Source organism: Amblyomma americanum, chromosome 1, assembly GCF_052857255.1.
Source record: "Amblyomma americanum isolate KBUSLIRL-KWMA chromosome 1, ASM5285725v1, whole genome shotgun sequence".
Lineage (NCBI taxonomy): Eukaryota > Metazoa > Arthropoda > Arachnida > Ixodida > Ixodidae > Amblyomma > Amblyomma americanum.
Window position 1 is genome coordinate 466,043,602 of NC_135497.1, and position 15,393 is coordinate 466,058,994.

Genomic DNA, 15,393 nt, shown 5'->3' on the forward strand with positions numbered 1-15,393 from the left:
GTGCCGAAAGCAAGGCTGCACATCTATGCTCAGTACTGGACCATGCAAGGCAAAAGTCTGAATTTTTGCTTAAGAGAACAAAGGGTGCAATCGCGAACAATTGGTGGAATGCTGAGTGCACGCGTGCATATAGACGACGGAAAGCAGCTTGGAAGAAACTTCTCATCAATCAATGCCCAAAAAATTGGCTGGATTATAAGTATGTTGCAGCAACAATTAAGCGCACTGTCGCCTGTGCAAAGGAGGAGTATAATACAAATCATTATGATTTCCTTTCCCAATCAGGAAATAAACGAGCTTTGTTTATTTTATGAGGCGCAACAAGGTGATTCCTCCGACTGCCAACATTGAATCCCTCGTTCAGTCCCCTGCTGACATCGCAAAGGCCTTAGAGGATATTGCGTGTGGCCTAGAGCTTCGCTTTACATCTGCTTTACCTTCTCCTACTATATTCACATGCACCTCAAGTGATTTCACTGAGGTCCCTATGCCTGAGCTGTCGCAAATTGTTCTGCGCTTATCCCCAGCGGCTCCTGGCCCCGATAAGGTCACTTCATCTATGATCAAAATTTTGTTCAATGAATCTCCTGCAGACCTGTTGGCTCTAATTAACCATTCTATTAAAGGTCCTTGGATACCGCATGAGCGGCGTCTTGCTGAAATAGTTCCATTGCTTAAAAGGCAAGGGGAGGGCTTAACTTTAGACAATATACGCCTTATTTCGTTAACATCGAACCTAGTGAAATTGGTGGAAAGGGTCCTTCTCAGCCGTGTCATGTCATTCATTTCAGAAAATGCTGTATTGAATTCATGTCAAATTGGTTTCAGGCCAGGTTGTTCAATTTGGTGTGCTCATACTGACCTTGAGAGTCGTATTAAATTAGCTCGCAATAGAAAAAAGTTTGCTGCGCTTGTCACCTTGGATGTCAGTAAAGCATACGACAGCTTGGAGCACTCGACTCTATTACTAAGATTACAGGAACTGAACTTCCCAAGCTATTTTGTAGCCTGGATTTCTGTTTTTTTTTGGACAAAAGAGAATTTTACTGCTGCCAAAATGGTGTTTCCTCAAGGAGATTTCCACAGACAAGAGGTGTTCCGCAAGGATCAGTTCTCTCACCTGTTCTTTTTAACATTTTTCTAAGCTCAATTTCATGCATTCAAAATGTGAAAACTTATGTGTACGCTGACGATATATCATTTTTTGCATCAGCAGGTGACATTCACACTCTTTATCGAACCCTGCCAAATTACCTCAATGTTCTTGACAACTGGCTAGGAAGAATTCATCTGTCTCTTAATGTGAAGAAATGCGCATTGTTAGTATTTCCAGTTTCTGTTCCTGTAAATATCTGCCTGGTCTATAGAAATAACATAGCTCAAGTTCAGACGGTGAAGTATCTCGGTGTAATATACGACTCTACTCTCTCCTGGCGGCCACACATTGAGCAAGTTTCTGCAAAAGGAGTTCGGGCCATTGGCATCCTGCGCAGGCTTTGTAGTGCTAGGTCAGGCATGAGAAGGCATACGCTTCTGATGATTTATAAAATGTACGTCCGCCCTATTTTGGAGTTCGGGTGTGTCTTATTCTCAGGAGCTCCTGCCTATAAACTTCGCCCTCTTGTGCTTTTGGAGCGTGAGGCGTTGCGCCTTTGTCTGGGGCTTCCAAAATATGTCGCCAATGCTGTTCTGCACCTTGAGGCGCGAATGCCTTCGTTATCAGCTAGGTTTTGCCTTTTAACAGTTCAAACATTTTTAAAATTGTGCGACTCACCTCTTCACGCTTCCAGTATAATATTTCTTAGTCAACCTTCCGCCTTTGTAGTGCTGCCTGGTCTCGATTTCATACCCCGCAGATATGTTACGTGCAGTCCCTCCTTGATCGCATAAATATTCATTTCACAGATGTCCGCCAAATATATAACAACTCCTCATCTGTCCAGATTCAATTCGATGACATCTTCCCATCGAATGCAAAGCTGCAGTCCTTCCCGCTTCTTCAGGTTCTATTGCAGGACCACCTAAGGTCCTTTCCCTCTCATGTTCTTATTGCTACTGATGCCTCGCAGGATCGCGAAAAGGCAGGTGTAGAAATTTCATCGCCTTCACTGCATTGGTATTTTTCTCTCCGTCTTCCTGACTTCACTCCAATTTTTCTGGCTGAATTATTAGCAGTAATCTTAGCCTTACGAAAATTAGAATCTACCGTTTCCCAGGTCGTGGTTATGACAGACTCTCTGTCCATTTGCTCTTCCTTATCCTCACCCACTGACTCTCGGCCATTACGCCTCTTTAAGTTCCTGATTCCGCTCCATCTAAATTCGGTAATGTTGCTTTGCGTACCCTGTCACATGGGCTTTCACTTAAATGAGGTTGCATATTGCTTAGCAAGAACCTCTCTCAGCGGCCCAATTGTTGCTGTCCTGCCATCGTGTGTATATACAGCTGCGGCGAGGTTTCGCAGCTACACAATATTTCAGGAATTTGCTGCCTCGGCTCTTACATCATCTCCCGAATATCAGCATCTTCTGCATCCTTGGAGTAGCAAACACTGGCCCTCACGCAGACTAGTGGTCTCTTTCACGCGCTTGCGTTGCCGGGTTCCCCTTCTAAATTTCTACCTTCACAGATATGGCCTGGCAGCTTCCCCACTGTGCCCTTTTTGTGCCGAACCTGAGACAATAGATCACTTCCTTCTGTTCTGTCGCCGTTTCTCTCATTTGAGGAAGCGTCTTTTGCAAATTCCATTTCATCAACTGAGCTTGCCTGTGTCATCCGCGGTTGTTCTTTCCATTGGCACTTCTTTGCTTGGATGAAGCGACAGGAGTGTTCGCTGTGCTGTGCAAAATTTTCTTCAAGAAACGCAGCGACTCCCATTCTAATTTTTTTTCCCGCTCTCAGTCAGTACGACATTGAAACATTACAGGCATTGTATACTATTATGCACTTTAAGAAATTGTCCCGTCCTCGATCTCCAAGTTAACAGGACCCTCTCCTTCCGTCTTCCAATCTATCAGACTACATCCTTTTACCACTCATTTTCCCGTCAAAACTTTCCTGTATCCAGCAATTAACCGCCTGTGTCTTGCCCACTCCCCCGTAGTGGGTATGTGCCAGCAACGTCTAAGGCCTTCCTGCATTCCTTACAGCGAGGCGGCTAGCCGAAACAGAGCGGCGAAGACGGTATAACTTCGCTAAACGGTGTGCAGAAACAAATGAAGAGCGATAAGCGTGAAGGAGCATAACTATTAATTCTGGACAAAAACAGTTTTCAACGGCAAACAGTTTTGAAAAAAGACGATGGGCGAAACAAACAAAACAGGAGGAAAACAGTCGAAACAAGCGCAACTCGCAATTCTTTATTAGCTTAGGAAGCGAGGGAAATAAGCGGAATATAGTATCGAATAAAGTTTACAAAAAGTGAAGTGTTTTTTGAAATATGTGCTGAGAAAAGTTTTTCTATAGGAAATTGTTGTCTTTTTGTTTCCAGTCGTGCGCATGTGTGGGTCCGCTTCTCTGTTGTTGCCTATATATTCACTCGCGTCCTAAGTGAATGAACAGTTGCAAGATGCGCATGTTTCGTCTGTCTTCCACCGGTGTTGTCTGTTTGACGCATCGTCGTTTTTCAAAACCATGCACCAACTAGCCACCCCCCCCCCCCCCCGAGTGTGTTACTAGGCAAAGAGTTTATGAAGGCATTTTTGTATATATTGTAGCAATAAATATATCCGCAGACCTCCCCTCGGAAGCCTTGCATTTCTTCGCTATTATCGTTTTTGCTGTTGTGAAAAAATTCCCTATTGGTTATCTAAGGCAGTCTTAACTACTCAATGCGAGCGATGAAAAAACTTCAAAAAAGGATTTTGGCACGCATCGAGATATTGGATCATTAACTACAATATTACCATAACAGTACCTTACAATATTCAGCTATTCGAAATTTGTGTCCAAGAATGCTTGACTCACATGAGAAAGTAGAGGCGAATGATGGAGTAGCCGGAGGAACGTGGAATCGATCGGAGGCTGCAAGTGCCTCCAGAGATATGGGAACGGAGGAAACGGCGACTCGAATCGCAACTAGCAGCTTAATGCACGAGGAAAGCCGCGGAACGGCTCCAAGACCTTTTGGGCCAACTCGACTTTTCAGCGTCGTAAAAGGGCGAGCAAAGATGAACAACGATGAGCAAGGGCAAACGCGCTAGCGCACGTATAAATCTCATTTAGCAAAGTCAGGTAAATCGTGGCAACTTTTCTGATAAGTGTTATCCTCAACGAAAACATCATGAAATCCCTCGAGAGAGGTTAGTTTCCGAATGAACTTCAACATTCCAAAATAATTTGGTAACCTTATCTGCGGGGCTAGTTCGTTCGTGGGACTGAAGAAGGGACCGAAGGACCGTGGGACCACTGAAGGGACCGAAGAAAAGACGCAGGAAAGGAGAAACGCAGATACACCGCAACCGGAAAAAATGCGATCGTTACTAAAGGCTTATAATATATTGTCTAACTGTACTTGCTGCTTGCAGCAGGCCTTACTAAGCTTACTACGTCGGTCAAAGTTTGTTTAGACTCTGTGTAGAGCAGCAGAGGACACAACCGCTCACAAAGGAGTGGACTATGGAGATTCTGCTGCCGTGAAAGTCTGATATACGCTGCATCCCATGTAATTTGAGCCAAGGCTTCTTAAAATGATAATGCATTGTCCGAGCATAGAACCAGCGCTACATTCCTGGCAGCCGCTGACGGCAAGAAGACGTAGTTTACGGTTTAGTCTGAACAGATCAGTTAGCTAAGACCCATTATTTACACTTCTGGACGCTGGAACCACCGCAGAAAACCCGCATTTAAAACAAACATAGTTCTGCTGGTTCGCGGCGAAAAGCATGCAATGGTGCGGTCTCAGTGAAATAACCTCGTAGGAGAGTATACAGCCAGGGGTTGTTGGCGCCTATACGAGCGAACGGATCTGCTACAGGCGTCAAATGAAATGCTAATAGCGAAGCGCTTTGAAAATCTCCAGCTTTGGCACCCAGCCTGTCGTCATCAGAAAATAGCGCGCTTATCCGATTTGCGAAAATTTTGCTTGTGTTTCCTGTGGCATTCGTTTTCGTTTTGCCATTGGAGCGCGTGAGTGAAGTGAGCATTCTTAGCTCGCTGGCCTGCGGCGCTTTGATTTTGCTTGCGTCATCGCCGTGTTTTCAGCGTCTCGCTGCGAAGCAAACGTTGAAAAAAATTGGCTGTGGTTCAGCCCCGGAGCACCGCGATAGCTACAGCTGGCCGAGTGGAACTCGCTCATTCAAATTGCAAAGTCAGCCTTTCGCCGCTGCGTTTCACCGGGCATTTCTTCTTGATCTTCGTCCCTGGACAAGGATTCACGCTCTCCCCCCTTTCTCTCCATTTCTCCTACACTCAGTTTCACCGGCGCGCCGCGCCGCCGGCAGCTGTCACGGTGGCCACAGCGGCGCCACACTGAAGGCTCGAAATGCTAGCGCAATGTAGGCGCGTGGCGCGCACACCAGCCGCGTCCTCTGACGTCACTCCGCGCATGCGCACAACTGACGAGGCGGGCGGTGTCTGCTCCGCCGTCAGCGCAGCGGCGAGGCGCGCACACCAGATGTGGGCTATGACTTTACTCCGCGCATTCGCACAGCTGTCGGAGCGGTGGTGCCACGGCTCAGCGCGCAGCCACGCTGACCTCGCAAAGTGGCTGGCGTAGTGTAGCTATCGCTACGAAACCTATCGGGTTGTGGTCGGTGCCCAGATTGGCATTTCCTGAATCATTTACTTCTTGTTATAAGTCCTTATGGAATCCACAGCGCTTGTACACGAAGGCAAAAATTGAGCCGACGCAGAGAAAGCGATCGAATAGTGAGCGGTAACACACCGAACATTGGTCTCCGGTTCGAATCCCTGCCTCAAGTTAGGCTCTAACATAACTAGTAAGCTTATGCGGCTCGAAACGCTGAATCGTATGACACCATCCGCAACATCCTGTGGCATACGGTTGGCCCATAAATTTTGCACGAATGTCGGGACTGAGTGGCCCGAGTTTGACGCCTGCCTGACGGAGATATATATATAATTCGGATCGATGTAGCGTAGCTTCGATTTGTGGCACCGGGGCGTCACGCTGCCGCGTGTTATTATTTTCAAGGGTAGGAAGTTGGGCGAGTCGTAAACGGAGATCCATGGTGTATGTGAGTGTAGCGCAAAACGGGACAGCAGACAAACACGCACATAACAGGCGCAACATAACGCCTGTGTTGTGTACGTCTTTCTTTGTCCGTTGCCCCGTTTTTCGCTACACTCACATAGTGAGTGTAGCGCAAAACGGGACAGCAGACAAACACGCACATAACAGGCGCAACATAACGCCTGTGTTGTGTACGTCTTTCTTTGTCCGTTGCCCCGGTTTTCGCTACACTCACATATCATGGTTATTATTTTAATCCATTATGTATCCAAATTGGTTATCATGGCAACCACTGGGTTAAGATTTGCTTTATAACGCTGGGACCCGAAACGCGCGGATAAGACCTTGAGGCTCTAAAAGACGAAAACGATACGCAGACTGCGCTATGTGTTGTTGTCGACTTTGTGCCTTCGTCTGCAAGCGTTATGGATCCCAACGTGACTGAAAGAAAGCAGCTTACCACGCAAGGAACGCTGTTCTGGTGGAGAGCGTAACTTGATCGCCACCAGAAACGCTGAAATACATTGGCAACCGAACATTTACGCACATTCACGCGTCATTTGAAACTGACAGTGCCAGGCGTAGGATTGGAAGAAAACTAGCGAATCATTTCTGTTTACTGTCACGCTGCGCAGCAGCGTTCCGCTGCAAAGGAAACGGCCAGAACAGGAGATTGTGCTTGTTCGTTTTTCATCCTGAATTAGCTGCACAGAACATGGATGGGAGCGCGAGCAAGAAGCGACACAAGAGCGGACTTTCCACAAAATCAGCGCTCATTGTGCCGCCTTCTGTCTCGTGCTCCCGTCTCCGTTCTGCGCTGCTACTTGAGAAAGGAAACGGGTCGTCCACTGTCTACAATTAACAATTTGCCAGGTATTCCGTGAAGAGGGACAGGTCGGAAGCTTGCCCTGTGGGCACAGACAGCGGGCTACAGGCAAGGATCAACACCTTATTGTAGCCTCTGCAGCAAACACACCCAACATTACGGCGCGTGAGATTATGGACACTTTTCAGTTCTGTTCCAGAACGTAAAATATTAGACGTCGTCTACACGAGGCTACTCTGTGAAACCGGGTACCGTCGCAGAAGCAAACAGGAACGTAATATTTGCGTTTCACAAGACCGCGTATCATCGACGGTGCATAACGAGATGCGTGATTTTATCTGACTGGTAAAAGTTTTCAACACGCTTGAACCAGAGTCAGCAAATTTCGGGAGCCGAAAACACAAGGGGTTTGTTTCCTGCCATATGTTCTTGTCTACCCTTCCATACCGAGGATAGAGTTTCTTTAAGGGCACAGGGTATGCCCTATACTTCCCATGCATTTTAGGCCATGTTGAGGTACAGGTTTCTCACTAACTAATAACAGTAGCCTAATAATACATATATCATTGTTTGCCAAATTTTGTGCTCTTTTTACTGAACTAGATAATTTGAAATGTGCTGAAAATTCGATTTTTAATAAAATTTTTTCCGGTAGTACACAAATCTGGCCTTTCTTTGCGCATTTCAAAATTCATAACAGAATAACTGCTCAGTGAAATTGCTTAATTCTAGTTCAGTAGTTGGCAACACCTATGTAGATGATTGCAAAAAAAAATCAGCCGTCTGTCTTGAAAGGCATTGGAAGTAATGGTACCTTTGTAAAAAAAACACTGTTTTGACATAATAGAGCGTAAAGAGGAAAAAGATGTGAAAAACCATTTTTTATTCGCAGAAACGCCTCCATAGTAATTGGTTTAATAGCCCTCTGCTTCGTAGTCACTGTCGCCGTCATTGTTTCGCTTTTCGGCTTGTTGTTTTGACTGTCGGGCCTCTTTTGTAAGCTGTCGTGTTGCTCGGTCCGCAAAGTACATGCGCTTATGGTCAGCTTCCCTCAGCCACTTGATGGTGTTCCTCCCTGGGTTCAATCCACACGCCTTCAAAACGTTGGCCCGAGCGATGCTACCATCATTAAATGAAAGAACAGCATCCAGTGTTGCCATCCGTAGGGTCCGAAGCCTAACAAGCACATTCTTTGGCGCGCGTTCCCAAACAACATGGTTGAACGGCTCATTTGCATTTTGAGTTCGCCCATGCAGGCACTTCTCTAGGAGCTCAGCCTTCGATAGCTCCCTATAAATGGGTTTGATAGCCTCCAAGACAGATGCAGGCAAACTCTCCTTGTGGAAAAATGGCTTGCCCTCTGACTGACCTCTGTTGAAGGCACACCACGTATCAGGTCCCTTCGGGCAAAGTCCATGGCATGGGTCATCGTCTGTGGCCGAAAAGTGGAAGAAGGTTGCCCAAACGGCCTTTCGCATTTCATCCAGGTTTCCTACATTTCTTCTGATGGCCAAACCATAGTACGTCTGGAGCTTGTCTATTACTGCATCAGTCAGTCGGCCTCGGCCCGAGAGGCTCTTTCCATCAGAGAGTTTTCCTGCTTTGTTTCCTTTTTTTAGCCTTTGTAACCTTGTGCCCATCCTTTTTTGCACGTGCCCTATGCACTCAACCTTGGATATTTCAACGGAATCCCCATATGGCATTTGTGCCTTCACAGCCATAAAAGCCTTGCTGTCACCATCCCCAAGGTATTTGACGTATCGAACGCCGTGAAGCTCCTCACTCCTGCCGAAAATTTTCAGTGCTCCCGCGGGTTCCACTCCACCGCTGGTGCCTTGGTAGTTGCTTTGGCACACCTCTCTATGAAGGGGGTCACTGTTTGTAACCTTGATGCTGCACTTTGGACAACGTTTAGACAAAACCTCCGCATCCAGCACTTTCCCAGAGTCTACACTGGTCGCAGAGACTATGCCGTTATTGGAAGTATGGCCTCGCTTCTGCCAGCTTCCATCAAGAGCAACTGCGATGTCTTTATCCCCCTCATTCAGTTGCACAGCTTCGTCAGCTGCCCTTTTCATCGACTCCTGAGCAGCAGCTTCGATGTGACCTAGAAGCTCTTGATTGTATTTCGCAAACTTTGTCGGCAGCTTAGGAAGGTTTAGCATAGCACAGAGTATATTTCCTGCAGCCATTCCCTTACCAATGGACCTCAAGGCATACACTAACCTGAGGTTGGCTTCATAGAGGCCAGAAGTAGTTTTCTTCGACGTCTCAAATCGTTGTGCGGCACTACACACTTCACAGTTCAAACTGTAAACGCTTGCAACACCTACCCGTTTTGTCACAATTTCGATGAGCTCAACACTTCCACCGCACTCTCTGCACACACAAATCTGTGTAATTGCGGCACAAATGCCGTCCATGTCCATTAAGGCATATTGGCTGCTGCTCTGTAGCACATCCTATTGGAAGCACAGAGAAAATCTTGAAAGCTTCGATGTCGAGGAGCTGGCGCGTTCGGCGTTCGGGATCTCATTCGGTCGTGGACATCCTTTTGCTTTTTCACGATGAGCGTAGCGGTTGCCGTGAAATTCACGCCTGACGAAGGCCTTCTTTGCCCTGGGCATCTCAACTTATCAGCAGCAACCAACACCGGCACAATTTACAATACTGATCGAAAGGGATAGCACTCGGACGCAGCTGCATGAAGGTTGCAGAAACGTGGAAAAAACGTGCAAAGCGTCTCAGGATTGTCTTGGCTAAAAACGAGGAGCTGTACAATAGTTGCCAGAGAGTTTTTTATATGTAGCTGATTTTAGACAAGTTTTGAAATCAGGTGGTGAACTTTTTGGTTGAAAAAATTGACGTTAATCCTGAAAGGGGGCGTGGCCGCTCACTACTTGGTTTCGGAAAAAGCGTTTTTCAGCCGTAAATATTGCTTTCTGAGGAAAGTGCGATCATGGAACATGTGTAGAAAGAATTGAACTTCTAAAATTCCAAAAGAAAAAAAACGATTTTTTTCTAATTTTACCTCACCCTGTGCCCTTAATACAATCTGCCATATTTAGTATTGCGAAGTGAAAAGACCCTCTCGTTTTATTATGTTTTCTATCCATATTTGGCCCGTATCTGTATATCTTTCGTGCAACGTATTCAGGAAGCATTTCGCCGTCTCAGGTGATAGTAAAATTATAACATAAGCCACACAATCCTCGGTTTTTGTTCAGGTTTTGAGCCCCCGAACCTTCAACGCATTGCAAGCAGCGGCCACTGCTCCGCCCGAGTATGGGGAGCGATCCCCAAGGATGGCCTTGGACCGTTGGTTCGCCTGTAGGGCAAGTTCAACGCTCTAGCTTACCGCGACGTCATCGAGAATGTCGTGGTGCCATATATGCTCCCAACGGCCCAATTCCACGAGAGCCTGTACTACTTCCAGCAGGACAGCAGCCCCATACACATGGCCTCCACAAGGCGTTGGCATGAACCTATGCGAAAACCTGTGGGGTGCTACGAAGAAGGCATTTTCGCGGCTGCTTCTCCAGTGCAGCTCCTATGATTACCATGCGGGCCGCTGCAGTACAAGGGGAGTGGGGGCACCTACGCGCTTTACACTTTGCGGCTGGGTTCTACGGCAAGATCCCTCGACGGCTGGCAGCTGTAGCGGCCACTGGAGGCGATTTGACCAAGAACTGAGACTCCGTCTGACAGCTTCGCATTTCTCCCCGAATTCCCTCTACCGACCTCTCGGAAACGCCTGCCTATGTCTCCCAAGCCTTTGCAGTTACCTTCAGTAATGTTTTTTTTTTCTGCGTACGGAGGAATTACGGTCTTCGGAGCATGTTTGGCTTGAAGTAAAAATAATGCAGAAGGTAGCAACTTAGAGTGATCGTAAGCGTCGTGAATCTCTGTTCTTAATTCCCGCTAACCGGCCGACCTATATTTGTTCACAGCGCAGCCAGACGCAGATAACACGACGATAAGGAAAGCCAAATGAAAGCCCTCCAGTCAAGGGTACTAGGAGCGCTCGCATCACCTACGGGGGCCACAGCCGCCGTCTCCAGTGAAACCGCAAGTGCAAGGAGTTTTGCGAATAGCAGGCGCAAGTTTGCCCAAAAACCGCGTGCAGTACGGCGTGCGGGGGCGCGGCTGTCTTTGTATCCCCTCTTTTACGGTATCCAGAGGATGCAGCTCGGCTGATCACGCTGTAGGACGCACCCGTTGTTTGGCAGTTTTCGACTGTGCTTTGTACTCTGGCAATGTGAAGTGAGACTTGTTTAGTGTGCAGAGATCATAATGAAACAGATGGAGTCACCTCATTGTGTGAAGCATAGTATATGACGCGACGGGGTCATTTTTGGTTGGTTCAGTGGCAACCACGTTACTCAAGTTCTTGCAAAGCTGGCGGCAATAGGGTTGCAAAGTGATTCACCGTTTGTGGCCATTAGACGGGTTATCTGCCAGAAACGCAGCAGTTTTTCACTGTTTGTGATCGGCACGTGCTTTGTGCCTCCCGGCAGCCGGTAATGGCGCAACCCAACCGCACGGAACAATTCATTTTCAAAACACCTGTGACATCAGCGTCGCCAGGTTCCTCGACCTGCTGCGGTTCTGCCTTCAGTCTTCCGCAGTCTGCTTTGAATAGACCCATTGCAGCCAAAAGGACGGCGTCTGCATACGGTCCCGCCTGGCACTGGTACTGAGCGACCTGTTGCTAGCCCAATATTACAGGAGAATTGTGCCATTCGTGAAAAACTGTGGGGCTGTCAAGATCATGCTGCATAATGATGACTATCTCGTCCTATTCAAAACGATCGCCGGCAACCAGTTCACAACACCTGAACGCGTCATAGGTCTGTTTAAGTCCAAGCTGGCAGGCCGCTCATTAACTTCAGAACTACCAGCAAGCGACGAACTTAGCTTCCTTGACATGGCCCTCCCAATAATGCCGGATCACAACTGCTGTAAGTACGCGTCATGCTCAATGAAGCGCCTCCTTTCCTACTCCTCAGCGCGCTCGACGCTGGTGAAGCGTGAAACGCAGCATTGCCATATAGGCTCCAAACAACTCACTTCAAAGAGTGTGCGCTTACTGTGTCCCGACCAGATTCCGGGTGCAAGTCGAACTGTTAACAAAAGCGGGTTTCCCCTTGTTGCTCCTCGGAAGCTTGGCGGAAAAAATGCTGCGAGAGCTGTGCCAAACCTATACCGCACTGAGTGCGACACGGATCGGCCCAGAGCAGCGGTTATTCCGTACATCCTTGAAGTGAGCCGTAGACTTAAGAAGATAACCGGGAAACTCGAAGTTCGCATAGCTTTTGCGGCACCCAGCAAATTACGCCTCTACAAAAAAGTTAACCCAGACGATCAGCCAAAAAATAAAAGCACGATAAAGCAAAGATTGCGATTTTTGAATCCATGCGTGTCCTCTGTTGGCTACAAGATACCGCTATCAACTCGAGCGCCCTACATTGGACAGACAAGCAGATGTATCAACGAGCATCTGCGGGAATATTCCAGCTTACTCAGCAGTTTACGTATTCATTCTTAGAAGTACTCTTGCATGCAAGCCTTCGACAGTACAAAGATGTTAAGACGATATCCCGAAAAACGCACACGAGATTTTTGGGGCATACTTGATTCCAAACCGTGGTGTCACGTGTGTCAGGTATCCGTACATTGACCAACTAACCAGCATGGTTTCCGATCATGCAGGCCAACATCTACTGCAGTTCATATACTAACCCAACAGATTACCAAAGCCTCGCATGACAATAAGATTGCTCTTGTTGTTTTTCTAGACACAAGGAAAGCCATCGATTCTGTTGATCACTATATTCTATTAACTAAGCTTCAGGACTATGGTTTCAGAGGCAAAATTCTCTATTTTCTTTAAACGCTACATTTTCCACCGGCGGCAACGAGTAGTGGTAGACGCTGTAGTGTCCTCAAAGCAGTCACTTCTCGCCGGGCTACCACAAGGCTCAGTTATCGGACACATTCTTTTCTCACTCTATGTTAACTATTTTCCCCCCATTTTACTATACTCCGATGCTTTATTGTACGCTGACGATACGGCACTAATCTTTGTCGGTGACAATTTAGGTGAGATGGAAGGTAAAATCAATTAGGAAATTCACCGTGTTATTTCATGGTTTAGAAGAAATCGCTTAAATTTTTCATACTAACAAAACTCAGTACATGGTTTTTCACTCCAGGAAGAAACAGCTAAATTTTGACAGGTTTAATTTATTTTTACAGACTGCTCTGCTACAGCGAGTAGCCTAGTTTAAATACCTAGGGGTCATGTTTGATTCAGATATGTACTGATCATCACATATAAGTTAGACTTGTTCGAAACTATATTATGGTTACCACATGTTACTTAAAGCCCGTGAATGTTTTGGCGCCATGGTCTTGCGTATTTTTTATTTCGTATTTATACGCAGTCATCTGAGTTACTTCCTAGCATCATGGGGCAACACATATAAAACGTACTTGAAATCTCTTATTCGCCTACAAAAGAAGGCAATAAGAATTATTACATTTACAAACGGCGGATACCACAAAACAACTGCTTCACCTGATGCGTATACTTCCGCTCGACTCTGTTCATGTATCAAGTGTCGCTGGCGTAATACATAAAATATTAATGCAGGATGACCTTCTCCCATTGAACACCTTGACGTTACCTGCATGCTGTAGAAGGGCTGCTGCGAACAATTGCTTTAACTTACTAATTCCAGAAATGCTTACGGTCGGAGGATGATACACTTTCATGGTGCTCTTATTTGGACGTTCATACATACCAACAGATGTGAAAGCAGCACGCTGTTTTTCCGTGTCCATGAAGCGTTTCATGCTAAGTGAACAAGCAGGTTGATTGGAACAATGGTAACCTTTCATTTGATGTCACCCTGTTGAGTATTGGTACGTGGGTGTCCTGTGCTTGTATTTAGAATTTGTTTCATTTTGTCACTGTTGGAACCGCTTGCTTAAATCTTTTTGGTACACTGAACAATTGGTCCCGCTGCTAGCCGGTCTGGCTTTGGGACCAAACAAGTTTTGTGAAGTTTTCTGTAATGTGAATATGGAAGCTCAACAAAAACAAATGGACAGCCTATCTGGAAAGCAAGCAATCTCGCCTACCTTAAATGCCTTTTTAGCCTATCAACTATTCTTTCAGCTACTTATCTTCTTTACCCCTTTTACCGCATCTACAAGCACTGAGATTCAGCGTCCATTTATCGCGACCTACCTTGTTGTTTCAACTTTTCAAAATCAAAATCAGCGATTAGAAACTTTAACGCGCGCTGCATTTCAGCTACAGCAGCACGAGTGTTGGCCGGCAGTCCACCACCGGCAGAACTGGTAGCGCTCATTTGGACACCCGTGCACCAAGGGTTGAGGGGAAACGAGAAAGCGCACGCACTGGCCCGAGGATTAGCTACTTTCCTGGATCCCAGTGGCGCCTTGTGCACAACCCAGTCCCACTCGCGCGATGAGGAGCTCCTACAGTTCGATGACGATCTTAACACGTATCAGGAAATCCTAAACAATTACAAATTAGGCCGAGCGGTACTTCCAAAAGCAAGTAAGCAGCTAACCAAAAACGAAGAGGTTGTGTGGCGCAAGCTCCAAACCGGAGTATTCCCTAACTCTCAGCTTTATAGCAAGTGGCACCCTGAGATTTTCAGCCTCAGGTGCAAACGTTGCGACGGCATAGCGGACATGATCCATATGGTATGGACATGTCCGAGCTTTTGACAACTTGACCGAACAGATGAGTCCTGGGAGGCATCGCTTCACAACGAGGACGAAACTAAACAACGTGAAGTCATCCGTCTTGCCCTTGCCGCTGCTGAGATCCAAGAGATCCCGGTCGACGGCTGAGGGGGAGGACATGGCTGGGACCGAGCGGCGCCTCGGATACCCATCATCCTTTTGACGGGTGCTAATAAATGTTATTTCTCTCTCTCTCTCTCTTCGACTTTTCATTTGCCCACAGTCTCAAACCATCGTCCCTTGTTGAGAATTTTATCGATTTTATTCGGCGCTTTACATCACCCCCGACATTGACGCCTCAAGACTACTTATTGTGGTGCAGCTTCGGATAAACTTCAGTCAGCGCCTGTGTCCTTCATGTGCACTTCGTCCTATGTTCCCATGCACATGAGAAGTAATGTGTACCTAATGAGAAAATCCAGCAGATCAGGCCTGAGAGGTAGAATCACATCTTGCTTGAGATGTGTTCAGAATTCTTCTACAGAATTCCCTTTCATCTGTTTCACTTTATTTTTGTTTCCCGTTCAGCTGTAGATCTCCATGAAAGTCCACATAAAATTCAAAAAGCTATGTTCCCCGTGTGCAACGCCGC

The 15,393-nt window shown here is 46.8% G+C and overlaps 1 protein-coding gene across 2 annotated transcripts in view; it reads right to left on the minus strand.

Annotated features, from left to right (window-relative positions):
* LOC144116042 (organic cation transporter protein-like) overlaps positions 1-15,393 on the minus strand; it is a 179,748-nt gene that overhangs the window by 144,699 nt on the left and 19,656 nt on the right. The window lies entirely within an intron of this gene.